Source organism: Macaca mulatta, chromosome X (genome assembly GCF_049350105.2).
Source record: "Macaca mulatta isolate MMU2019108-1 chromosome X, T2T-MMU8v2.0, whole genome shotgun sequence".
Classification (NCBI taxonomy): Eukaryota; Metazoa; Chordata; class Mammalia; order Primates; family Cercopithecidae; genus Macaca; species Macaca mulatta.
In genome coordinates this window covers 117,189,736-117,217,282 of record NC_133426.1, presented here as the reverse complement: position 1 = coordinate 117,217,282, position 27,547 = coordinate 117,189,736, and the positions used below count along the sequence as shown (strand labels likewise).

At 43.9% G+C, this 27,547-nt stretch overlaps 1 protein-coding gene across 2 annotated transcripts in view; it reads right to left on the bottom strand.

Annotated features, from left to right (window-relative positions):
- Nucleotides 1–27,547, bottom strand: part of RTL9 (retrotransposon Gag like 9) — a 96,881-nt gene that overhangs the window by 26,953 nt on the left and 42,381 nt on the right. For both annotated transcript variants that reach the window (XM_077987362.1, XM_028841624.2), the window contains exon 2: nt 10,290–10,423. The gene's annotated coding sequence lies outside the window, so the exon portion shown is untranslated. The remainder of the gene's footprint in view (nt 1–10,289; nt 10,424–27,547) is intronic.

The window sequence follows — 27,547 nt, the reverse complement described above, 5'->3', positions numbered from 1 at the left end:
CTTCCCTGAGTCACTCAACAAGTGAGATGATTACAAAGTGCTATGCTAAGTCTATAAAAACAAAAACAAAAAAACATAAAGATGAACAAAATAGAGTCCTTGCCCTCAAGTAGCTTAAAATTCAGTAGAGAAGCAAGACTATACACATATAAAAATAATTATTAATAGCAGGCTGTGTGGTAGAAACTACTGTGGTCTGGAACAGTAGGAGACGAGACTTGAGCAATTCTTGAAGAACAGGGTGAATCTACAGGGAAGACAAGCTTTGAATTGGCCAGTGGGGTAGAAGAGATGGAACAGCCTGACAAAAGCCATGGAGAAAGTGAACTTACAGAGCAGTTGAAGGAGGAGCAAGTGCATTTGGCCAGTGTGCTGGATATATATAGGGGCAGACCTGTGCCGTCGCATAGGACCCTGCACTCAGAAGTGCCCCACGCTTGGTTTAATGCTCTGCTTTGCCGCTACCTTGAAATCCTTGATTATTTTTAACACAGGGTTCCACATTTTCATTTTTCACCAGGACCCACAGATGATATGGCTGGTCTTCCATAGGGGAATCAGGGGGAGGTATGGTTGGGAAGGCAGACCACTCTGGGGAAGGAAGGATCTGGAATTCCACTTTGATATTTGCCCTGCAGACAATGAGGAATGACTGAAAGTGTTTGAGCAGGGGAGGGATAGGGTGACTATAGTTTTAGAAAGCCACATCTTGGAGAGCAGGGAGTGTTCAGATGGCATCAGAGAAAGGAGAGATGGGAAATAGTCAGAAGGCTATTGCAATAAAGCAACGGGGGCCTGGACAGAAATAGTGGCTGAAGATATGGAGAAGAGGAAAAGGTCATCATTGATTCAGTTGTTTATTCTGCAGATGGTTATGGCTACTGAGCACCTATAATGTGTTAGTCATTGGGCTAGGAGCTGGGATACAGGAATGTACAAGGCACTATCCCTAACCTCAAGTTACTTACAGTTCAGTGAGGGAGGCAGATAAGTAAACAGACTATGGTAGCCTGATAGCCCCGTGTGCTAAGGGCTAGGATCAGATTACATTTAGATTGTTGTGGGAGCCTAGAGAAAGGGTCCAGACAGAGAATCCTGAGACTCCCAAGAAGTGATATCTGAGCTGCATCCTGAAGGCCACAGACAAGGCACAGAAGGTCACTCCAAAAAGAGGGAACAGGACATACGGAATCATGGAACATCTACTGTGTGCCACGCTGGGGATCCTAGCTCTCAGACTGGTAGAGAAAGCAGACAACTAACCAGAGAAGAACAAGAGAATGTGTCCATTGCTATGATGGGGACACTGTGGGAGTACAGAGGAGGGGCATCTAACCCGGACTGGATGGGCAGGGAAAACTGTTCCTTTGAGGTGTCTTCTGAGTTATGTGTTGTAGATGAGATGGTGTTAGCTGGGTGAAGGGAGGGAGGAAGGGATGGGCACAGCAGTGGGAGTTATGTGTGCAAATGCACAGAGGTAAGAGACCGTGTGTGGCTCTAAGAGAATTGTAAATGACTCCCTGTGATTCAATTCTAGAATGAACAAGCGAGAGCATGGGAGCGGGGGTGGTTATGACCAAAGAGATAGGCCTTAAATGCCAAGCTAAAGAGTTTGGACTTCATCCTATAGAGCAATAGTTCTCAGCCTTGACTCTATATTAGAAGCACCTGGGGAACTTTTAAAAAAATACTTATGACTGGATCCCACCCCTAGAAAATGATTTAATTAGTCTGCAGGAGAGGCATTAGAACTTTTAAAAGCTCCCTCCATTTATTTGAATGTGCAGCCAGGATTGAGAACCATGGCTCTAGGGGGCCAGTTCTCAAATTTGAGTGGTCATCAGAATCACCTGGAGGGCTGTTAAACACAGAGTGGGTGAGCACTCAGAGTTTCTGATTCAGTAGGTACTCTAATGAGTACGTACTCTAACAAGTTGCCAGAGATGCTGGCGTTGCTGGCCCCAGGACCCACATTTTGAGAGCCTCAAGTCTCAGGTGTTGTGAGGCTATTTGCAAGTGTTAAGTGGAGGGGGTGGAGGTGTGAAATTATTTGATTTGCATGTTTGAAAGATCACTCAGGCCACTTTGAGGAGAATGGTCACAGAGGAGAAAGGAGAGAAGGTGAGAAAATATTAAGGTATTGTAGGAATCGAGGCAAGAGATGTCTGGAGGTGGGAGGAGTCCTGACCTAAAGCCCTGGCAGTAGGAATGGTGAAAATGGGTGACATTCAAGCAATGCTTAGGAAATACACTTAGCAGGGCTTAGTGACTGACTGAATGTAGAGGTGAGAAATAAAGATGAGTGAACTACAACTCTTGGGTTTTTGCCTTGGGCAACCAGTGACTCCAATTTTACTAGGCATGGTAGTTACTGTAACAAAAAGTAAAATGTGTTATCAGGCTTAGGGTAGGACATGGGAGAGGAGGGCATTTCTGCCCTCAAATCTCAGCAATAGTCCCAGGGAATTCAACAGGCATCTCTCATTGTCCACTCAATCCCTATTTTCAGCACCAGGAGTCCTCGCCTTGACCGTAATCAACTTGGGATTCTCCTCAAAGTACTTAGAAAGGAAGAGGAAGACGGTGACTACACTGACATGATGGCCACTCACCCAAGCTCCAGGTATGAAGCCTGCTCCTCTGGAATTACTCTAGGTATGTTTACTTTATTCTTTCGTCATTTTAACAAATATGTATAGGGCTGCTGCCTAGAGGAATTTAAAAATATTCAGACGCCATGTCTCACACATAGGTAAGGAATTCATATCTCCTTTTACATAACCAACAAAGCAAATGCAGCTTAAGGACAGCCTGAAAAATAATTCATTCTACATAGATTTAAAATGTCTATAAATGAGCAGTTTTCCAGTGCATCATTGGTCGTGACTATTTGTAAGTCTCCTCCGTGGGCAAGTAGACTACCAGCAATCAACAAGACCAGCAGGAATGATGGATGGGATAATTGTCCATTAGGGTACAGATAACTTTTGTATCGTGGGAGGGTTCGACAAGATAGAGACATGATAGATGGAGGAAGAGTTAGCTAATATAATAGGAGTTGCAGCTCCATTTCTGGTAGTAACTATTCTCTGGCTGAATCAATGATTAATCAAAGACACATTCTCATTTGAAACACTTTGGTCACCGGTGCACAACCCCCGCTTTAGGTTAAATTTAATAGCATCATTAAAAACTGCTGTTCGAGACATTCAAATTACTTCTCTCCAGAAGAAATCAAGCCACAATACAGAATGCTTTTGTGAACCCCTGGAGGGCAAGGGCCACGCAGGGTGTGTGTGTGTGTGTGTGTGTGTTTGTGTGTGTGTGTGTGTGTGTGTTTGTGTGTGTGTGCACGCGTGCTAAACTTGTAATTCCTCAATGCCTAGCACAGGAGCTGACACAGAGCAATCAATAAATGTTTGTTAAAGTGAAGTGAAATGAATACATTTGTCCATTCATCTGTTTATTCCTTCGACAGACATTCATTAAATATAGGAATTAAAGAGCTCAGGCCCTGGACCTAGATGCTTCAGGCTTCAAATTCCAGCTCCAACCAGCTATATGATCTTGAGCAAATGACTTAGCTTCTCTCAGCCTGATGCCTGCTCTGTAATGTGAGGGAAATAATAGTACTTGCTCCTGTAGGGCTGCGTGAGGATTAAATGAATTAGTGAGTGTTTAGCACAGGCCCTGGCCCATAGTAAGTACTCATTATAGGGCAACTGTTGTTGTTGTTGTATATGTTAGGCTAGGCCTGTCTCAAGTAACTAGGTCATTAGAAGAAGCACAGAACCTCTTAAGAAATGACAAGGCTTTTGGCCAAAGCTGGTTTTCATTAAAGTGGTTATTTATGGTTCCCAGCCCAGAGCCTCACTGCCCGAGGCCTGCCATTCCTGGCCTGGTGCCCTCCTGTGGCAGCACAGGCTGTCTTTAGGTGGGTTGTGCTCTCTAGAGAAGCCTGAGAAATCGCGGAGTGGGAAGGTGAAGGAAGAAGGTAAGAGCTGGCCAGGATTCAATTACCCATCAACATGCAACCCCTGCCACACCCCCATCATTAACTCCCTTGGTTGCCTTTCTATGCTTTTGTATAGCTCTTCCTGGCAACATTTCTACCTACTAATTGCTATTTCTAATGTTTATCCTCTTGGCTCAGTTGAACAAGATTATCCTTGATTTTAATTTTAATTTTCAGGTGACATAGTAGAGAAAACTTGACTTGGGAGTTGGGTCAGGAGGCAAGGGAGGTGATACAACTCAGTGATTCTAAGAGGATTCTGACATAGAAACAACTGGTCACTGAAGAGCTGTGTGACCTAGACATTACCTAATGTCTCTGAGCCTCAGCTATAGAAAAGAGAAAGTGACAATACTGGTTGTCAAGATTAAATGAAAACCACCTAGCATACTGCCTGGTTAACAGTCAAGTACTCAATAAATGGTGACTATGACTATTATTTTGAGGTCCTTGATCTGGAAACAGAAGCCCAGAGAGATTAAGGGGACAACACTCATGTTGTTATTTGGTGGCAGAGCCTTGTTGCTCCTTGTTCTCACTACTAAACCAGGCCTGCCTCTTTCAAACCTTTTACAGAACCCCATTTACACATATTCTGATATACTATTTATAATTACATGCATGGTTTTTTGCATGTAGATTTAATAAATTCAAATGTATTCATCCCATAGTTGTCTGCCTGGAAGTTCTTATGAACAACTCCAGGGCAGGATCCATAGGCTGCTCATCAAATATGTGCTCAATAAATGATTGGTGAGTGAATGTTAAGCTTGCAGTCAATTACCTACCTGACTTATGGATGTCCCATACCTCCTGTGTTACATTACAAGCAGTGCAGAAAAGTAGAATGGGTGCAATGGACTCATGCAGGCCTGGGTTTAAATTCTATAACTGGTAGCTGGGTTCAAAGAACCTAGGAGTGCTGGAAAAATGCAGTTCTGGATAAATAGAGGAGGAGAAACAGTAGCAGTAGTAGTAATAGTAGTAGCAGCAGCAACAGCAGCAGTAGTAACTATCAACAAAAAGTGGAGTAAGGAAACTTTTCTAAGAATGAATGTTGTCCTCAAGAGCTGTGACAGGCCCACAGTGTGCTATGTGGAGGAAGTATAGTGTAAGTGAGTCAGATAAACCTGGGTTTGAATCCTAGCTCTCAACTTATTAACTGAGTGTGACTTTGCATTATGTTTCCTGAGCCTCAGTCTCTTGACTGTAAAATTAAGATAATGATAGTACCTACCTCACAGCTTTGTGGCGAGGATGAAATAAGATATGGTATATAAAGCATATCATAGCACAACACCTCACTCATAATAATGTCTCAAAAAAGCTATTTGATGAATTAATGAAAGTGTATCTTTAGCAAAATGCCATAAAAAAAAAAACTACAGACATCCTTTAGCATCTGCCTGAGAGGAGAAGGAGGAAGAGACAATTCCAAATAAGAACTGTCTCAACACTTAACCACCTGTTTCTTACCATGCAACATCTAACATTGAAAGCACTGGAAAAATAGCGTGATCAGTACAAACCATTCCCAGTGAATGCATAGAGAGAAACTCCTGCTTCACAGCCACACAGTTGCTGGACCTGAGTGAGTCCCTCAGAGTGTGAATAAATGTTTGAAAAGACAAATACAGGGCCTGACACATGTGGAATAGTTGATCAGCTTAGTTCCTTTCCTACCCTTCTCCCAAATGGGTAGAAACAAACACATCACTAACCAACAAAGCAGCAACAGAAAAACTGAGTTAAAGTGGTTGAGAACTGATTATGGCAGTGACCTTACTGAATGGACCCTTCACTCTTGGCTCTAGTGTGGCCTGCCAGCCTGGAGAGCCTCTCAGGCTGAGCAATTAACCCTAGCAGAAAAGTCATGATGCCACCACATCTTCTCCTTCTCCTCTCTTCTCTCTTCTCCCTTCTCTCTTCTCTTCTCTTCTCTTGTCTTCTCCTCTCCTCCTCCTCCTCCTCCTCCTTCTTCTTCTTCTTCTTCTTCTTTCGTCTTCGTCTTCGTCTTCATCTTCGTCATTGTCTTTGTCTTCTTCCTCTTTCTTTTTCTGTTTTTTGTTTTTTGGGTTTTTTTTTTTTTTTTTTTTTTTGAGACCAAGTCTCACTCTGTTGCCTATGCTGGAGTGCAATGGCACAATCTCAGCTCACTGCAACCTCTGCCTCCCAGGTTCAAGCAATTCCCCTGCTTCCGCCTCCCGAGGAGCTGGGATTACAGGCATGTGCTACCACGCCCAGCTAATTTTTGTATTTTTAGTAGGGACAGGGTTTCGCCATGTTGGCCAGGCTGGTCTCCAACACCTGACCTCAGGTGATCCGCCTGCCTTGGCCACCCAAAGTGCTGGGATTACAGGCATGAGACACCGTGCCCAGCCTCCTCTTTCTTCTTTATGAGCGTGGAGGGTACAGGACATGATGGGGTGGGATCAACTCATGGCCTAGGCTACAAAAGCTGTCTTTTCTCCTCTTTCTGTTCTTTGCCCCTCAGCCCCCAGTTCTTGTTTGGACATGCACTGAGAATAGCATTTAGGATTCCTGCATTCTCTATCTCTTTTTTAATGTTTGGATTGGCTATTCGCCAAGGCAACTGAATAGCATTTTCAAGGAGCAACTGAGTTTGGGGAAGATCTCTTATCTTTTCCAATATATTAACTCCATGTGAATTAAAGCCATCAGAGACCCTCTTGGAAAGAGCATATAAGTTCTCCCAGGGCTTCCAAATTAAAGTCCCTACAGGAGACCCAACACGGTTGTCATTTTTAAGGGAAAAATACCCAGGCATGGTAGTTGCTGCTAGGAAATTTGAGAAGTGACCGGCAGGTTACATTTCTGAGGTGAAAACCACTTTGTGTTCTTTGTGAGCAACTGTTTGATGTGTGGCATTGCAGTCATGGGTGTGAAACATCTGGTTTTAACCAGAATGTGGGTGATTTGCTCACAAGTGGGGAGGACAGGCAAATATGGCTTTGCCTCCTGGTCTCGTATCTGGCCCAGACGTGCAAATTCCAATCTGCAAACTCATTCTTCTCTGCCAGGATTCAATAGGTTAATGTCAGCAACTGGCAGAGGTCTGCCTGTGGTTACAGTGAGTGGCACATGGCAACAGGTAAGGACAACAAAAGGCTGCCAGAAAAGGGAGCCCAGCTTGTCTGAGGGCCAGGTAATCTGACTTGCCAGTCAGGGGAGGGAAGACGTCCTGGTTCTGGGCCAATACTGGAGGTACAGAGAACAGAACCAGAAGAAACCTGGACAGGGAAAAAGAGACGACAGGTACGATTTGTTGAGCACTTACTCTGTGCCAGGCACTATGCCAAGTCTGGGTGTGTTCTCTCATTTGATCCCAGCAAGAGCCCCATTTTCCAGAAAGGGAAGCTGCAGCCATAAGGCAAAAACAGATCAAAACTGGGAACTTAGAACAACACAAATACCAAAGCACCAAGAAGGCAAAGCAGTTGGAGCTAGTTGCCAAGAAAACTTCAGGAATCTGTGTTCCTTATAGCCATGGCCACTGGGATTTGGTGATTTGCATCTAAGCCACTCCATCCCTTCAGCTGACTCCCTTATTGAGTCAACTTTTCCTGTCATAACTCAAGGTGGTTGGCAAAGGCACAGAGCTGGTTTGGCAAGGACCGGGACCAGAAGAGGGATGAACAGGTGTCTGCAACAGATTCCTCTGAACAATACTTTAATGGCTATATGCCATAAAACTCAGGCTAGTGTGCCAGTAGAAGAGGATCGATGAGTTGCAATGGCGCATGAATTTGAGCTTTGTTTACACTTCTATAATCAATGTTACTCATTGCCTTATGTGGAAATAAGATTTTCTGCCATCAGTAATACCTGTCGATAAATGCAAATATGCTTGAATTTACTTAGCAGAGACCCCTGCTTAAGCATAGTGACAATTGCAATGAAAGCACAAGTCCCACTGAAACTAGCACACAACACAAGTCGCAACACAACTCTGACCCGTGGCTTATCTACATAGTCTTCCCTCACAGACATTAGGTCTCATTTGTTCTTGAGCCAAAATTGTCCTTGGCTCTGATCAGCAGTTAGTGAACAAATGACACTGTATTGCAGCATCCTGCCACTAGGGTGCACAACTCCCACACGCATGAAAAGCAAGCATCTCTCACCTTCAGACTGCTGTGCCTACAAGCAGCAAAGTCCAAGTGCATGAAAAGAGTTAAATCCTGCTTGGTACCTTGAAGGGCTAGAAAGCATTTTAAAGGTGACATACATCAGAGCGATCCATTTACACTGGCTGGGCTGTGCAACAAAGTCAGAGGGGCTGGATGAGAACCTTAAACAATGACAACACAATTGCATTCCCAGCTGTGTTAAATGACCAGCATATCATGATTGCCTTTTCACGCAAATATCAATGACATAATCCTAACAGGCTTGCAGCTCTCTCGCTGGTGTAATAAAACAATGACCCAATTATTTTCAAGGGCTGAGGCAGCAGATGCAATGACTGGGTATGTTGTGCAGGGCGCTGTGTGTGATGGACGGGGCACAGTAGGGCAGCAAACTGTGTGCTGAGGATCGGAAACCTGCTTCCCGAGCCAAAACTCCTGCCATTCATCTGGTCGGAATAAAAATAAAGCCATTCAGTATGAAAGTTCCCACTTGTTCTCACGACGGAGGCCAGTTGGGAAAATGTGGTGCAGCAATGACTGAAGCAAATTCTGTTTAAAAAACCAGCCGGTTTGTGGGTATTTGTTTATTTATAACTGCCCCACCACCACCTCCCCACACCCTGCCTCATTCTGCAAAGGATTTGAGATGGGCTTGGAACACTGAAAGTTTGTTTAAGTCCTAAACAGGTCCAGCTACTTTTTAGACTGATGACAAAATGAAACCTTTGGGATCAAGCGCCTTGCTCCATGGAACACTGCTTTGGTTTTCCCAGTCAGAGCTAGTCCTCCTTGTACCCTGTGGTGAGAGGGACCTCTTGCACCAGAATACCCTTGTGCCCAGTGTTATGCTTGACCAGGGAAATACACATGAGTCCATAAGCCTGAAGCCTGAAAATTATTGAGGAATATGGATCCACTTACTCCCTCACTAATTTGCTCATTCAACGAATATTCCTTGGTAGCTATTCCAGAACAAGCTCTCTTCCAGGCACAGGGGAAGCAAAAATGGAGAAGATCCAGTCTCTGCACTTGAGAATCTCCTCATAGGAAGGACAGACAAGTAAACAAACCCCTGTTCTGCAATGTGGCCAGTGCTGTAGTAGAATGGTGCCTGGGGGTGGCGTGGGAGGTGTAGGGTAACATGAGGTAGGGGCTGCAGGTGAGATGATTTAGTTTGTGGACTTGGACTCAGACTGCCTTGGGTTCAACTTTTGGTCCTGCCTCTTGCTAGCTGTGTGACCTTGGGCACTTTACTTAACATCCCAGAGCCTCAATTCCTTCATCTGTTAAATGGAGCTAATAATAGAGTTGACGTCGTTGGGTTATTATGAGGATTAAATGAGATAATCTGTGTAGAACACTTAGAACAGTTCCTGGCACATAGTAAATACCCAATAAAAACTTAGCTTTTATGCTTTTTATTTCTTTGTTTAATTTCATAAGACTGTGTCTGGCGATGAGACTCAAAGGACTGGTTTCTAAAACAGAACTGTTTTCAACAAACTCTTCCCTTTTAGCCTGATTTTTTTCCTATGGAATGACACAGTTCTGCCATAATTTTTCCCTCAGCAACCATATGTCTGGCAAGAACCTCAGGAAGAAAATATTTTCCAGATGGTTTTGCTTATGTCAGCCTACTATGTGCCAAGCACCACTCTAGAGGAGAGGGATACATTGCTGAGTGACACAGACAAGGTCCCTGTCCTCTTGGAGCTTACATTCCAGTGGGAGAGACATACCATAAAAAGACAAATATAAATAGACATAATTACCCAGAGCAGTAAGTGGGGTTAAGGAAGCATTGCTAATAAAATACATGTAAGGGAGGAACAGGAGGCATCTAACTGTGGGTGGTCAGAGAAGGCTCATCTCAGGAGGTAACATTAAGCTGAGACTGAAAGGTTAGGAACGAGCCTCCCATGCCAAAAGCAAGAGGAAGGGCAGTCCAGGCAGGAGCACATGCAAAGGCCCTGGGGCAGGAAAAGACTTTGAGAATGCTCCAGAAATGGAAAGACCAGTGTGGCTAAGACACACAGCCCTGGGAGGGAGGTAAAGCCAGCAGGATTAGTACATGCATTTTGAAGCTGAGGAAATGGAAAGCCCAGAGAGATGAATGGACTTACCCACAATGCCTTGCACAAGGTAGGCGCTCCATATGTTGTAGAATTCACAGTCGGTAGGGCGGGGCTGAGGCCCTTTGCCTTCCAAATCGGACTGAGATTTCCCACCACAACTAGGAATCAGCTACCCAGGGAGACTGAAACATACAGTCGTTTTTGTTGGTGAGTCATAGGCAATGCACATTAGAGTGTGGGGTCGAGTGGCCCCAGCTGCTGTCTGTGTGTATAAAGAGCGGGGGTGGGCTCAGGCCGTGGCTGAAGCTTTTTAGCATGTTTATGATGAGCTGAAAGAACTCACTGCTTAATTTAAAATACGGCTCACACATACACATACAATTCAGCAGCTGGAGGAGCTGCCAGGAAATGAGACTAAGTGTAGAAAATTGGAGGATCAGGAATATCAGGTATTCGGCTCGGTTTCCCAGCTCCCATGGGCTGTCTCTCATCCCATAAGGTCCCATCTTCCCTAACAAACTCTGGGAGGTCAAGACATGGTTGGGGACCGAGGCAGTTTGGGGGAAGGGAGGCCTCGCCAGAGCCCTTGACGCCAGCTACACTGATTGCCCCACCCGGCCTTAAGCTTGCCTGCCTTCCTCTCGTTCATGTTCCTTGAAATCTGAGGCTGGGAAAACTCATTTGGCCCTCATCGCAAGCTGCCTGTGCTAGCTGCTGCTTTTCCTGATTGTGTGTATCTTGCCTCCTCAACCACACGGGGGCCTTCGGCACACACTTGAGGAATTGAGTTGTTTTCTTTCGTATTCACTGCAGCTCTCAGCACAGTAGTATTTACACAGTGAGAGTCTCGAGGGTGTTTGCTCATGGGTTGCAAGATAGTATCATTTGAAAAGCCTTTGGGGCAGAGTACCTGCTCTTAATAAGAACCTCAACTTGACAAAAATGTGGAAGACCATCAGGTGTATCTCTGGTTTCCTTCATATTGTTCCTCTACACCCAGAGTCCCCAGCCTGCATGCTGGATGAACCTACAACCTCTCAATCAAAATGCTCCACAAGTCATCTCTTTGGGTTCTTTGCTCAGATTATCCCTTCTAACTGGGATACCCTCTCTCCCAACTGTACCAAGCATAACCCCATCTCACCCTTCAAGGCTAAATGTAAATGCCATCTCTGGCATGAAGCCTTTCCAGGCACAATTCATTGTTCTTGCCCCTGAACATACCACCCCGTGTCTACCTCTTTTATGGTACAGGCTGGTGGACTGGAATGACCTGGTTTCAAATTCCAACTCCATCACTTCCCAAGGCTACCTCCATTTTCTCTTCTAGAAAAAGGGATAACAACATCAGCCTCAATGGGATGTTGGAAGTTGCCAATAAAATAATATCTGCAGCCCACATAGCACAAGACTCGGCCTCCAGAACTCAGTAAGTGTTTTTTGTCATCATCATCATCTTCATCATCTCTGAGAAGCAGAAGAATGTAATAGTTCCAGGACTGGTTTGGTCACTTCTTAACCATGTGACCTTGGGCCAGTCTCTTCCTCTCTGAGGCTCTGTTTCCTCATGTGTGTCAAATGAAGGGATAATAGTTTACCCACCTCCATCACAAAACCTGCTGGGAAGATGCAAAGACATAATAATGTAGGCAAGGCAAACTACTAAGCACAGGGCTTATCACATTAAAAAAAATGCTCGTTTGGGTCTACACACCTCTACAACCTAGAAAACTCCTTTAAGGGCACGGACAGTATTTTACTTATCTTTGCATCTCTTGCTGCCTAGCCTAGCCCAGAACCTCTGCAGCTGGCAGACTCACAATAAATCATTGTTGAATTGAATTGAAAACCCAAACCAGATGTGCCTCCTCCCCTGTCAAATGAAGCTTTCAAGCTGGTGGGTTGGGCCTGCTGCCTCTTCATCCCCCCTCCCTCCAAGCTGAGCAGCCACCATTGTCTAGGCCTGGCTCTGGGGAATGAGGCAGTGCTGAGAGGAGGGACTCAGAGTAGGGAAGGATAGATGGGACTAGGTGGGATGAGCGCAGTAGGGAAGAGCACTCCGTCTGTTCCTGGTGACCCCAAACAGACTGCCTTTGAAGGGTGCTATCCTGAAGTATCTGTTGAATGAAAAGTGGTGACAGTCCAAAAGCCCTTCGCCACCAGCGCCTAGCTGTGGAGGAAACCCAGCTCTCCCCACAAAACCAAAAACTGGAAGTAAATGAAGATATCGGGAGAAAGCTTCCTCTTCCTTTAGCAAAGAGAGTGATACAGACGTTCAGAGAGGTTCAGCTCTGAAATAATAAGGCCAGGATTTGAAGGTGAGTTCAGCTGGCACCATGGGCATGCTTTAACCACTGGGCAACCTTGCCTCTAAGATAGTCTTGCTATAGAAGGACGGAGTATGTATTCGCTCTTCCCACCAACCCCACAGGACCCTTAGAAGCAGAACGTAGAGCTTCAATGGTGGACAATACTTTAAAAAGTACAAATCTGTTACAAAACCACAAAAAGAGGCCCATGTCTTCAGTGTTTCTGAGCCAGAGCTATGTAGACAGGGCACAGGGGGTAGCATGCTAACCCGCACAGAGTCAAGGGAATGGGCCACACACCTGAACATGGCCACTTGGATTGTAACTCTGGCTTTGTCACATGCTAGCCTGACTGACCCCAGGCAAGTGATTTAACACCCCTGTGCCCCCATTTTCTCACCTGTCATATGATATTAATAATAGTACCTCCTCACAGGGTTGTCTATGAGGAGTAAATAATCTAACATTTGTAAAGCAGTTATCATGTGCCCAGGACATGGTAAACACTAAACAACTGTTCGTTAAGTCAAAATAAATACATACCTCTGTCCCTTTGTAGCCAGACTAGTCTAGAGGCACTGTTGCCAAATGATTAGCAATGCCCATGGAACCAGCTGAACTTGGCTTCAAATCCTAGTCTCATGATTTCAGAGTTGAGCCTCTATGAAACTCAGTTTGACCATCTCTACCATGAGAACAATAACAGTCCCTTCCCCACAGGCTGTTGAGAGTTTTAAATGAGATATCTCCAAAGTCCAGAACACAGTGCGTTGCCACGGCAGAGTGAGTAAGCGCCCAATTAAGGCAGAGTATTCATCATCTGAGTCTGCTTCCCATCTTTTGCCTCTTCTGAGTTAACACACAATATATAGTTTCGGAAATCTTGCAGCAGTAAAGGAACAATTTCATCATTTTGCCAATGAAATTCCTAAACATTTTATTCAAGAGCCAGAAAAGGCAAACATTTTTGGTCATTTCTAAACCACTGAAATATGGACAATCAGTTTCCCCACTCAGCAAACCTGACTCCCAAAGCTGTAGAAGTCACTTTGCAGGACAAAATGGAAGGAATGAGTATTTTACTGCAAACAAAAGCCATCTTTGTTTGCGGCCCAGCTTTGGGAGAAAATAAATACCTCAACCCAGGAGCTTGGAAAATTCTTGAAAGTTCTCATTTTATTCCAGCAAATCCAACCTAATTGGCAAGATACCTGACCATGCAAACCTGAGTCAGAATGAGTCGCCTTTACCCACCCGTCTCCCCACGGCACCCAGAACCCAGCAGAGTACATTGGACATCAATACATATTGGTTGTCGGTTCCTCCATGGGAGCCCCAGATTCCATTTCTACAATGTCTGCTACATTGCCAAAACAATCCAAAAGCAGTACTAAAGAACATTTTGAAAATGGGGAAAAAAGCATCCATCACTCACCACTCTAACACAACTCTTAATTTTGTGTGGAAAGTTCTCTTCCAGTCTTTATCCACGTGCAGACATATTTTTATAGCACTGTAGTCATAGGGAAAAACTGCAGCAGCTTCAGCCAAGAATCAGATACCATACAGCTCATGTCACTAAACTTTCCAAGTGAGAGCTTTTTCTTCTCTCATTCACTCCATTCATTCATTCATTCAGTCATTCAGCTAACATAGATTTCACCATGGCTCTGGTGCTACGGCCCTGGGGAGTGCAGAGATGACTAAGGCACAATCCCAGTTCTCAAGCTGCTTCCAGTTTAATGGGGGAAACAGACAAGACAGCAGGAAATTATAACACACTGAGATAAACATGAATGCTGAGAAAGCACACAAGAGGAGCATTTAAGGTGCACAGGAAAGGGTGTGGAGGATGGGGAGGCAGAACATATATATATATATATGCTTTTTTCTTTCTTCAGAAGAAAGCAAGGTGTCATCAGGTGACCAAAAATAGTTCTGTGTGACTGCATGGGCAAGTGGTAGTGGATGCAGTGAGAAAGGAAGGAGGGGGCCAAATCATTAAGATCAAAGGTTTCTGTTTCATTCTGAAGACTGAGGGGAAGCTCTGGAAGGACTTTAAGCAGAGTAGTAGCACAGTCAAGTGTGCATTTTAGAAAGATTGTCCCAGCAACAGAATGGAAGGTAGATTGTAGGCCGTGAGATAGGTAACAGTGGAGCCATTTAGCAGCTTGTCACAATAATTCATCAAGATAAGGAAGGTCTAAACGAATGAGATGGCTTCTCCACGTACAAATTGTGTCACGTTAGTGAGTGACTTAACCTGTCTGTGCCTCAGCTTCCTCCTCTGTAAAGCAAAAATAACAGGAGTATTGACCTTGCAGAGCTGCTGGCAGGATTAAATGAAATACTGCATGCAAAGCACCTGGCACAGTGGCTGGTACCTAGAAGACACTCAATACATGTCACTTCCCCTTTCCCCTCATCCTTTTTCCTCCACTTCACCCTTTCTTAAAGGCTGGCATGGTATGGAGCATGGATGTGGCCAAGGCAGACTCTAACTCAGACAGTCTGACTCCAGAGGGCTATGGAGAAAGTTTGCAAGTGCTATTGTCAGGACAGTTAGTTAGAAGGATTGTTTAGCTGAGTCGAGGGGCCCCGCTGAGGTTGGAAACTATGACTTTCTGGTGGGACTAACCAACAAAGTGATGGGATTTTCTCCAGCAATGTTCCTCCATCTGGGCATAAGCACAGAGGAGGAAACTGTCAGTTAAACTTATCCAGACTTGGGATTTTGCCTCATGGATGCAGCAGAAAGACACAGGGCAAGGGAGTTGGGGATATACACAAGATTCTGAAAGCAAACAGACCTTACTTCAAATCTCATCTCTGCTGTGCGACTTTGGGTAAGTCATTCAACCTCTCTGAGCCTCAGTCACCTCATTAAAAGGAAAACCACAAGAGTACCTTCCTCATAAAGTTATTGTGAGGATAACATGAGATTATTGAAATGATGTCATAAGATGGGTAGTAAATGCCTGGCATATACATATTCGTTGTTATTCTTATCATCATCATTTTGGAGGATGGAGAGGGAAGGTAGTAAGGTGAAAGGGGCTGATGGGATGGAAGAAATGAATGGAGGGGGCTCAGAAACCTGGAGAGCCTCCTGAGGTAAAAAGAAGAGTGTTGAGGCCAGCCAGCAAGGTGTAGATGGTAGGGGGTTCTGACTGATGATGAAGCATGGTAAGGCTAGGATGAGAGTGTGTCCTGTACATGGATCACGATGTCCAACTCACCCAGAATGATGTCAGGACTTGGGGTGGAGAAGAAGACAGTGAGCCAGATGTCGAACTCTTCTTTGAATGTGGGGAAGGGGGGCTGACCAGGAGGGGATGGTTATAAAGAAGCGTCAACGAGGAGAGAAGTAGCCAGATGGCATGAGAAGGAGGAGTTCTTGGCTGAGGACGGAGGACTAACAGCCTGGAAGCAAACAGGGGAAGCTAGAGCACAGATCCCACCTCCTAGCCCTAGGGTGCCTGTATTGTGGGAGTGTGAACAGTGTCCACTAGAGGGCGCTGGTGGCAAAGCCGTGAGATCCGCCGTGGAGACTCAGGTTTCAGCACTTCAGGCCCCGAGGTAGACAATAGTGTTCTGTAAAATTTATCCAGGGTGCAGGGGGAATTGTTTACTGCAAGGTGGAGGCTTCCAGAGGGTACTGAGAAGAGTGAGAGAGGGTGGTAGTGGGGAGGTGGATGAGTCGGGGTGGCGGGGATGGGAGCACTGAGCAGTATGAGGATGGTATGGGAGAGGACAGATGACGAGCAAGGAGGCTTAACGTTTGGGCTGTGGCCAAGAACTGGGGGATGTGAAGCCTGGTGGGATTAACTGTCCTCGGAATTCCAAATGGAGCTTTTTTTCCCCTTTACATCTTTTGTTTATTATAAAAGTAACACATGCTTGTTTCAAACAACTCTAATTATTGCTCAAGGGAAAATCTACCTCTCCTATTCTACTCCGCAGTGTTGACAGTCTGTCTATCCTTCCAGTCTTTTCCTGTATGTGTAACATATAATACCCTTAACAAAAATCAGATCCTACTATATTTACTCTTCTGCAACTTGCTTTTATCACAATACTACATTGGAGATGTCATTGCACATCAGTATTTAAAGACCTTGCTTGTCTTTATTTGGGGCTACATCATCATTGTCGTCATTATACTAGTAGTTGAAATATAATATAGCAATTATTAAATGCTCTGTGCCAGGTCCTATCTGAATATTTCACATGAATTATCTTATTTACTCTTCACAACTTCATGAATGGTTATTTTTCCCATTTTACAGATGAGAAAAGGCACAGAGAGGTCAGAAACTTGGTCGAGGTCGCAGAGCTCATAAAAGCTAGAGGAGGAAGTCAAACCTAGGCAGTCTAACCAAGGCTCAAACTCTTAATCATTAGCATAGTAATGCTTAGTATGTCATTATTGGGATGTATTATAGATGATTTAACCAGTCCTTCACCGAGGTCATTTAGTTTTTTCAATTTGTTCCTATTTACAAATAATGTTTAAATGAACATCCTTATACATGGAGCATTTTGCAAAGATAAACTCCTAAGAGAGGACTTGCTGACTCAAAGAACATTTCCAGTTGTCCTCCAGGTGTGCATCAAGAGTGAATGAGTGTGCCTGTTTCACCACATTCTCACAAACCCTGGGTTTTCGTGACCTTTTAAATGTTTGCCAATTTGAGAGGTAAAAACTGACATCTCAGTCATCTCGATATTGTTTTAATTTGCATTTCTTAATTATTACTGATTGGAATTCCTTTTAATAGGGCATAGGCCCTTTGGGTTTCCTCTGTGAATTGCCTGTTCATTATTCTTTGAGCATTTTGCTAGTGAATTGTTCATCATTTTCTCACTGATCTATAGAAGCTCATTTATTCATTCCTTCAACAAGTATTTACTGAGTACCTACTGTATGCCAGGCACCAGTCTAGCACTAGAAATATAATAGTGAGTAAGCAAAGCCTGAGCTTTCATGAAGCTAACATGTAAGCAGAGGAAATAATAGAAAAGCAAACAGCTAAATCATGTCATTGCAAATCATGGTAAGTACTGTAAAGAAAATAACACACCTCTTACAATGGAGCTGTTGGAGTATTCTGAATAATAAACCATTGTCTTCCTTCTATGTTGTGACTTTATCCTGGTTTATATGTTGTCTTTCCACTTTGCATGAGATATCTTTCACCATACTCAAGTTGTTAAAATTTTGCATAGTCAAATCTATCATTCAGTTTCTTGTTGCTTTGCAAAGACTCCCTACCTCAATATTCTCTTATGCCTTCTTCTAATCTTTTAATGGTTCTCTTTTTAACATCTAAATCTGACCTAATTGGATTATATTTTGGAATAAGGAGTGAGATAAAGATTCAGCTTTATATTTTGATGGCAGGCTGGTTGTCACAGTAAATGGCACCATGCATTAAATTGTGCATCCTTTTCCCCAGAAATGTTGAGGCTGAGGCCCAAGAAGGGGCAACTCTTGCCCAGGGTCATGTAGCAAATTAGTGGTGACCAAACTCTTCCTAGATCTTGGGACTGCTGACTTCCATGCCAGTGATACACAACTGAACTCATTACAGCTCCATTCTCTGGTGCACTTGAACTGTCTTCCCTGACCCACGCCAAGGTTCACTGCCAGAGGCCACAGCATTTTTCCTTTCCAATGGACCCCCTGACTTCTCTTGCTCAGAGATACAAGTGCAGTGACCCATGGCAGCTCTGTTGCTTATAAATAGGCAGACACTTGCTGATTGCTGCTGAAATACCTCACATTAAGGCAGCTTTGGACACAGAAGACTGGAGGCAGAGAGCAGATAAATTTGCCATTTAGGAACCAAAATAGGAAGTGTCTAATTTTAAATAGAGAGATTTGGCATTGCTTTCATCCAGTTGCTAATGGAGCAGCTGCCATCGTGGAGCCTTTCAAGGAGGCTGCCTTGAATTATGCCAAAATGATAAGCTTGTGGCTTGGAGGCTGCCGGGACTTGTCCCAAGGCCCCAGCTACAACAGATCTAGGATCCAAAAGGTTATCTTGAAAGGACAGGTGACTACATCAAAACCAACGCAGCTTGACCTGACATCCCATTTCACTTAATATTTCCCTTCTCCCTCCATACTTCCCAAAGCTGTGGACATTTTGTCTGTGGAAAGCTGCTACCCCCAGGAGACAGGCATCTGGGAGAGCATCTCCACAGAAAAAGAAAAGTGAAGTGGGAGTTGATGACATTCAGGCTACTTGAGACAACAATTTTTAAAAGCTTCTATTTTCCTTCAGTTACCAGGAGATTTTCGGTCAAACTGTTCGAACAAAATAGGTGGATAATTACCTCCATTATTTCACTTGGCTTTTTATGGATAGACATCGTCAAAGATATTGGCGAGTTCTTCTTGTCCTACTAATCTTGATGGGTATTTTGTTGATTCACTTCCAAACTCTGAAGTAAATGTACTGCTTATTATAAGGAGAAACAACCTTTAAGATGCCCTCTGTCCTCTACCTCTAGGCAGAGTGAGCAGCAGCTTGTACAGTGAAATTTAAGGTCCTTCTTCCTACACTAATAATGTCAGATCGTCCCACCACCAATACAGTGGAGAAAAAACTCTGAGTTCCATTTCCAATTCTGCCATGACTTGCTATGTGACCCGGGGCAAGTCATCATCCCTTCGGTGACTCAGCTGGCTACCCATAAAATGAGGAAGTCAGTTTGAGTGGTTGCCCTAACTAGGTTCCTCATCGAAATCACCAGTGATACTGTTAATAATATGCAGATAATTCAAGTCCTCATCTCAGACTTACTGAATCAGACTCTGAGGATTAGGAGCCACACTGTATCTGTATTTCACCAGCATTCCTGGTAATTCCATTGTACAGCCAGGTTTGGGATCTAGTGAACCAGATGACCTCAGGGTCCCTTCTGCTCCTGACAACAGGCGGTTCAATACCTCCCTCTGTACTTATGCATCATATCTCTAAGTGAGGTGCTGCCCCCTGCCCTTCATGCTAAGTGGGAGCCCATTCTCTCATCAGGAGCCCTGAAGGCTTTAGCGATTCATTTGTCAGATATTTAGCAGTTACCTTTGAGGACAGGACCCAGAAGGAAGGAGTACACATATTATTTATGGGATCAGGGGAGTGGGGAAAAAAAAAAAAACCAGCAGCAGCAACAACAGAAAAATAAGGGGGCTGGATCTGCCTGAAGGCCAAAACAGCCTGAGATCTTAATGGGAGCATGGAGGGCATTGACAGATTATACATACAATACTCGAGCCTCATTTTCCCTGGTATCCTCTCTGTCTTGGCCAGACAAAACAATGCAAAGAGGTACAGCCAAGCTGGAAAACAGCCCTCTTTTTAGGCAGTGAGGTCTTTGGGCCCCTATGATTGATACCAGCAAGTGAGAATGTAAACACAACTCTTCACTACTGGGACCATCTGACGTCAGTCCCTTGGCTCCAGCATGTCTCGAGATAAGAGGACTGTAAGAAGCCCTGGGCCTTGACATTAGGACGCTCTAGCTTTGAGGCAAACTCAGAACTACAGTTTCTCTTCTGATAACTGGGATCCTGCCCTCTTTTGGTGCTTAAAAGTCCCCATCTCCTGCCAGTGTTATACACCCCGACTATGCTGACCTACATGCCTGACTCCAGCTGTGTGCTTGCATACACATTCATTATTCATTATTTATAAGCACCTCAGTTAATTAGGCCAAACGGAAGCAAAACAGACATGGTCCTGACCCTCACGAAGCCATCAGGCTAGCACAGTGGTGTTCAACCTTATCAGACTTAACATCCTCTTTTTTATAATAAATCTGCTTTTGCTTCACCCCTTTACTATCCTGAAATTAAATTTCTAGGTACTATAATCTACCTACACTCATAAGTTCAAAAAGATAGATATATGTCCTGCCATAGAAAGAGAAAATAAAGCAATCCATAATAAAACACTATGTATTTAATTATGTAAATGCTCACACAGGACTACATTGAAAGATTAAATGAAGTGGTCAGAAGCTTGTGCCTTTATATAGAATCCCCATGAATGCAACAGTTATGGACACAAACTGATATGCTGTATTGATCAATTCCAAAAGCAACATCACAACTGTTGACACGATTTCCTGAAATGGCGAATGAATGAGTCTGTATGAACCTCTGTAACCGTGTAATATTCCATATTTTTACAGAATAGTTCATTAAAACTGTCAGGTCGGGGCGGGGGAAGCAAAACTCTTTGTACTTAGGTATAAAACATTTATAGTAAAAGTTTAGATAATTAGAAAAGCAGATTTCAGCTCCATAGAAGTCCAGCAGAACATTCAAAAATCATTCGGGATGCTACACTATTTTTCATTTTGCAAGTCTGTTGTGGGCATTTGAGAACATCTAGCATCCCCATTTCCAGTCCTCTGAATATCCTCTTGCATTTTCCAAAAGTCCCCTAGGGGGCAGTATTGTCTCAGTTGAGCGCCACCAGTCTAGTCATTCAGTTTCAGTGGGACTGGGGTTTTGTCTGGTTCTTCCCAGGCTCCGAACTCCTTCACCCTTGCCTCCAAGGACTAGAGTCCCATCCTTGCTACTAGCACCTGGTAGGATTCCTAAGCCTCACCTACTCCTGCTCAGTTCAGCTAGGCTGGGCAGGACCTCTGCTTTCACCAAAGTCAAGAGCTTCTCTAAATTGGTATCTGTTGTGGCCACTCTCTTTGGGTGCCCCACTAAACAGCTGCAGTTGAGTTTCCTGCTCCATCCCAAGAGGGTGCATTTTGCGGCATATGCCACCTCTTCCACTCTGAACCTCCAATCTCCAGTCCCCAGACACTATCATCACCCATGGACCCAGGTTGTTGATAGTCAGTAGAACAGGTCCAACTACAGCAAGGTTTGAACTTGTGCCTCACCAGAACCCTGTGGCCTTTTGCCTTCAACTAGATCCCCTTCTGATATTGAAACAGGGAATAATTATCTTCTGCAAATAGAAAGAAAATGAGAGTCAGACCTTCTGTTAGGGCCCTCTTCTACCAGCCTTTAAATAGTTTTCTTGTCAGCCTCACGCAGATAGCCCCAAACCATTTGAGAAGCCAGCACAGTTCCCTGCAAAGCACTGTAGCAAAAAGACTATGTACTCTGGAATCAGGCGGACCTGAGTTCAAGTCCAGGGTCTATCTCATACTGCTTAAAGACAAAGAAATTCACTTAGACTCTCTGAGCTGCAGTTTGCTCACCTGGAAAAATGGCAACAACAATGAATGTCTATAAGATGCTTAACACAGTACCTGCCACGTAGTAATCTGCTAGTAAATGGTTGTTATCTTTATTATTCTAGCAATCACATGGTATGTGCTGAAAACTGGCTTCTGCTGACCTTATCTGTCCTATCCTATATATTTCCACTGTATCTTCTAGACCAAAGCAGAGGTTCCTGTGGGGCTCACTAGGATGAATCTGCATCCTGGGTTGAAGTTCCAACAGTGAGAAATACCAAGCTGGTAAAATCTTAAGGACTCTCTTCTCTCAGCCATCAAGAATGTATTTTTATTTTTTCTATTCTGTCTCATTCCACAAAGAAAATCTGTTATGTAGCATTGAGAAAACCAGGATGGGGAAGCAGAATTAACTAGAAACTATACTTAAACAGGTTTCCACTTTCCTATAAAATTCAAGAATTGTCTGCAAAGGTGGCTGGTGAAATTGGCAGCATTGTTAATCACCTAAAGCAGCATCTGCACAATACCAGAGCTTTCCGAGGAAAAGGAGAAAAACACAATCAATCATCCAGGTGCCAAAGAAGGCATTCAGCTCCTGTGCAGAGATGATATTAAAAAGTTATCTCAGTGCAAGCAGCTAGATTAAGACAACAGACATCTTGAAGGTTCTAACCTATTTGCTTAGCATTAAGAAATGGTGTTGAACAACCCAAAAACTATTGCACGAAACGTCCACACATTCATCAATCAGTCAATATTTATGGAGTACACACTGTATGCCAGGCCCTATAAGAACTATAGAAAGCAGAGGAGCATAAGACTTTCCAGAACCAAAAAGAAGAACACTTTTACACTGTTGGTGGGAGTGTAAATTAGTTCAACCATTGTGGAAGACACTGTGGCGATTCCTCAAGGATCTAGAACTAGAAATACCATTTGACCCAACAATCCCATTACTGGGCATATACGCAAAGGATTACAAATCATTCTACGATAAAGACACATGCACACATATGTTTATTGCAGCACTGTTCACAATAGCAAAGACTTGGAACCAACCCAAATGTCCATCAATGATAGACTGGATAAAGAAAATGTGGCACATATACACCATGGAATATTATGCAGCCATAAAAAAGAATGAGTTCACATCCTTTGCAGGGACATGGATGAAGCTGGAAACCACCATTCTCAGCAAACTATCACAAGATCAGAAAACCAAACACCGCATGTTCTCACTCATAAGTGGGAGCTGAACAATGAGAACACATGGAAACAAGGAGGGGCCTGTGGGGTGTGGGGGTCTAGGGGAGAGATAACATTAGGAGAAATATCTAATGTAGGTGATGGGTTGATGGGTGCAGCAAACCACCATGGCACGCGTATACCTAAGTAACAAAACTGCAAGTTCTGCACATGTAACCCAGAACTTAAAGGAAAAAACAAAAACAAAAACAAAAAAACTTTCCAGAACCTTCCTTAAAGAACTTACTATCCAATTTGGGGAGTAGGGGGTGGAGGTGGAGTGAAAAGAACAAATCTCTAAACAAAGCAATAGAAAGCCCTTCAGCTAGGGTTTTCAGAGTAAGCTAACATCCTTTTCGTTACTGTAATTACAGTCTCATAAAATTAAGCAGACCAGATGTTCTGCGATTTGGTAAAAGAGAAAATATAGTCGAGCTTATTAAAGGGGCTGTTTGACTTTACAAGGACTTGCACACCATGGTTCAGAACCAGGTGTTGGTGTCAGGTGGATCTGGGTTTAAGTTCTGGCTCCTCCACTTACTAGCTGGGTGATCTTGCCCATGTTGTCCATCTTCTCTGAGCCAGTTTCTTCCTATGGAAATTGAGGGTAATAGCAATACCTTTTTGGAAGGATCATCGTGAAGATTAATAGAGATACCTTATATAAAACACTTAGCATAGAGCCTGTCACACAGTTAATGTTCCCTTAAAAAGCAGCTTATTATAATCATTAAAAGACAGAGAATGACTATCACTAGCATTTGCCAAGGACATCTGGAAACTCTGAAAGAAAATTCCAACCTCTTCTATTAGCAATGGGGACAGGTTTCCCTCCCTTCTGGAGCACTAACATTCTTGGAGAAACAGCCAGCTGGACGTGGTAAGATGGTGAGGTAAACAAAGCGTTTCTCTAAAAGTTCCATACCTTCTCCTAGGTTAATTTGGCTTTATGCTGCCACCCACTTGCCCAGGAGGGGCTCCTTTCAGCCATTGAGGCCCTCTCTGGGAGCTCTTGGTCATCCAATTTTAATATTCCCCGCTTTACAAGCTCCCTTTGCAATTTGGCATTCTACATCTTCTTGCCTGAGGGATAACAACACAAGAAAGGATAGAAAAATTGCAATTTGACCTTTTTAAAAAGAATGACCTGTATGCAAAATCCCAACAGTGCCTCTTAGAAAATACATTTACACAAAACCCCACAAAAGGCTCTGACTCATGCTTGGGGGAAGCAACAAGCACACCGGAATATATTTTTCGAATGTAACTGACAGAACTGTATCTCTGAATCTCCATCACAGTATGTATAGTTTCCACCCCAAAAGTAAACACTTTAGGCTATTAGGAGAAATGACAATGGCAGTTTCAACAGAATGCGGATGACAGAATTTGCTTCCGAAAATGCTACTATGTGTATTTTGTTGTTTCCTGGTTATTAATATAATACATTTTGCTTCTGAGTCAAATGTTTTTACTTATGCCAAGAAAAATTGTGAGTTACAGGAAGTCTAACAGGCTTAATTAGTGAGTTTAACTTAATCCGGTGATTTTGCAGCAACCCTGACAGAATCAGGTTCACTCCCTGAATTTAATGGGAAATGGTCAGAAATGGCCTTTAGGAACCTTATTAGAGAAAAGGCACATGATGCGCACAAACAAGGCTGGTTCTCCCAAGGTAAAAAATAATAGGCTGAGGTACCGTAATTATCAACAGTGGTTTTTGTATGCAGGTGCCTATTGCAGGTGTTACCTGTTGCTTTCAGCTTTTGTAATTACAGTTTCTTATGATCAGACAGTGCTGTTTTCCCTTCCTATTACCAACCAGCATGCTCAGGAGAAAGTCATTCATGCCCCTAGAGTTTGTCCTGCAAGTGTATTTTTAAAGGCAAAGCTTCTTAGCCCAGCCAAATGAAACTGATTGGAAAAGCACCATAGAAACCAGAGACCTATTATGTGTAATAGCTGGGCTCTTTGCAACCCTATCCTAAGCACTAGGCCACTATTTCAGAAGGAAAGAACCTGTAAAGACTTCAGAAGACAGCAAGGAAGATGATTAAGGGATTGGAAAAGAGGATCTAGGGGAAAAGGTTAAAGGTATTAGGATTATAAGGACGATTTAGCCTCAAGAGGGAAAAAATGAAGGAGCCTGACCAACTGTTCTTCCTCGCTATTGATGGCACAGAATAAACGAATGGTAGCATGACGTACTTTAGTTTAGATGTAAGAAAGAACATGACAACAAGTCTCCTGAATCACTAAAGACTGTTCGTTCTTCATTCCTAAAACATTAGTCGAGCTTCCACCCCATGCTGGACTGTGTACTGAGCACCGGAGAAGAAGTTCACAGGCTAATGAGGGAGACATGCCAAACAGATCATTATAAGACAGTGGGAGGCATAGTATAATTGAAGGAATTCAGAATGCTTTGGACTTTTAAAAGGTGATAGGGTGTATATGGCACATATATATCACCTCCAGTAGGGTCTGAGGCAGTACCCAGTAATCACGTACATTGATATTTCTGAAGCAAAAACACATGAATATTCACACAGGGTGTGAAAAATAAAGACTATAAATAACCTCATGCCAGTTCAAGTTGCGCTGCCAAATGAGTTTGTCATAAACTTACAAAGGCTCTCAGTTTCCAGAGCTTTTGGGTTTTTGGAATGATAGCTATGAGACTATGAGTCTGGGTAAGGGGAGTCTGGCCCAGCACCAGGATCTGGGAATGACAGGGAGCTTCAGAATGCGGGCAGAGACTGTGTCTCTAATGTGCCCCAATTCTGCTGCCCTGGTATCATGGACATGTTTGGAGGAGCCGGGCATGTGCATGTGTGTGTGTGCACGCGCGCACGCGTGTGTGTGTATGTCTGTGTGTGTCCGTGTATACAGTAGGAGGAAGCTCCCTGCTGCTCCTCAGGTCAAGTCCACTTTCATTGGCTCCTAGCAACATGCTTTGAAAGAATGAGGTCTTTATCAACCAAATAATCAGTAAATGGGTTTTGTTATTGTTTTCAAATTATTTAGCTCCATAGTCCCTATGAATATCCCCACAAATTTTGTAGAATAAGCATCCTCTGTGAGGTTTGCAATGTGTGGTGGAATCCCTGGGGTTGGGGGGTGTCGCATCTCTGGCCTTCCTTTTTCAGCTGTGTTCTGTGAAGAGCAGGGGCAGGGAAAGCCTGGCCTCCCAACTCCCTCTCTCATACCTACTCCCAAGGATGGCAGAGCCTGCCTAGCTAGTGATAAAGAAAGCTGAAAAGCCTACAGGGAGGGGCACCTGAGCTTCTGCTTATCTGGATTGGGGAACACCCAATTATCCTCTACCAGCCAAGCAGCTTCACGTAGGGGCTAACCTCCCTTAAAGGGGAACACCCACTGAACCCTGTCACACCCTCAGAAGTTGTTTGCTTCCTGAAGAAAAGGGGGAAGTCCTTGAGCTCATTCTTCTGTTCCTAATCATGAAAGGAGACACCCCCCTTTCAGAAACTATTTTCTTTTGTCACTTACCCCCAACTATCACCTATACCTAAGCTCAAAAAAATAACTAAAGCCCTCTTTTTGTCTTTAGACCTCCCTCTAAAAGCATGTCCTCCTCTCTGGACTGGTCCTCCTCTCCACCCTCTGGGAATCCAAGCCCACATATTTCAGGATGAGATCAGCCTCCAGCCACTCCCTCTGAGGCCTGGCTTCCCAACCTTGGTGACTCCAAAGCACACATCTGTTGCAACACACAGGGCCCACCCCTAGGCAAATTGGAGCTGGGGACACAGCTCTCAGTCAGCTGAGCTCCCACACTCACATGCCCCACCCATGCTAGCACAGCCTTCCTCTTCCTTGGGGAGTAGCCTCCCTGGAACCCCTCTGTCTCCTCTCCCTGACAGGAAAGGCTCTGATCAAGGAATTTGCACTCAGATATAAATAATAACCCTGCCTTACCAAGGCAACCCTGACAGACAAACCTTGCAATTTGACTCAAAGGAATTGTATGCCAACCATGACGGTTTCTGGCATCACTCATAGGCAAAAAAGAAATATTTATAGGCAAGGTGAGCCTTCTTAGTGCTCATCAGATTGTGATGTAGGGCCACCAAGTCAGCTCTTGTCTTCTTGATCTAAGAGAGACCATAGCAACATTCCTCAGAGGAAGGGATTCTGTTTCACTCTGTTTTCCCATTCAAATCAGGTCATGCAGTTGGATATCAAGAGAGATTATCTGGAATTGGGATTGAGCTGGAGAGTGTGGGACAGAGGGTTGCCAAAGGTTGAGCATACTGGAGGAAGGGAGTTGGGAAAGGAAAGGGAGACTTTGAAGAAAGATACTTGTTGGTGAGAAGAGGAAAAGAAACAAAGAAGCAAAGAGAGCCCTGGGTGGTTATGGGGGTGAGGCAGAAGACTAGTAAAAATGAATTTAAGGGAACAGTTAACATTTTTACATGCTTATTTTGTACTGGACACCGTAACTGTGTTATCTCATGTCATCATCACAACACATCTAGGAGATGAGAACTATTATTAGATCCATTTTACAGG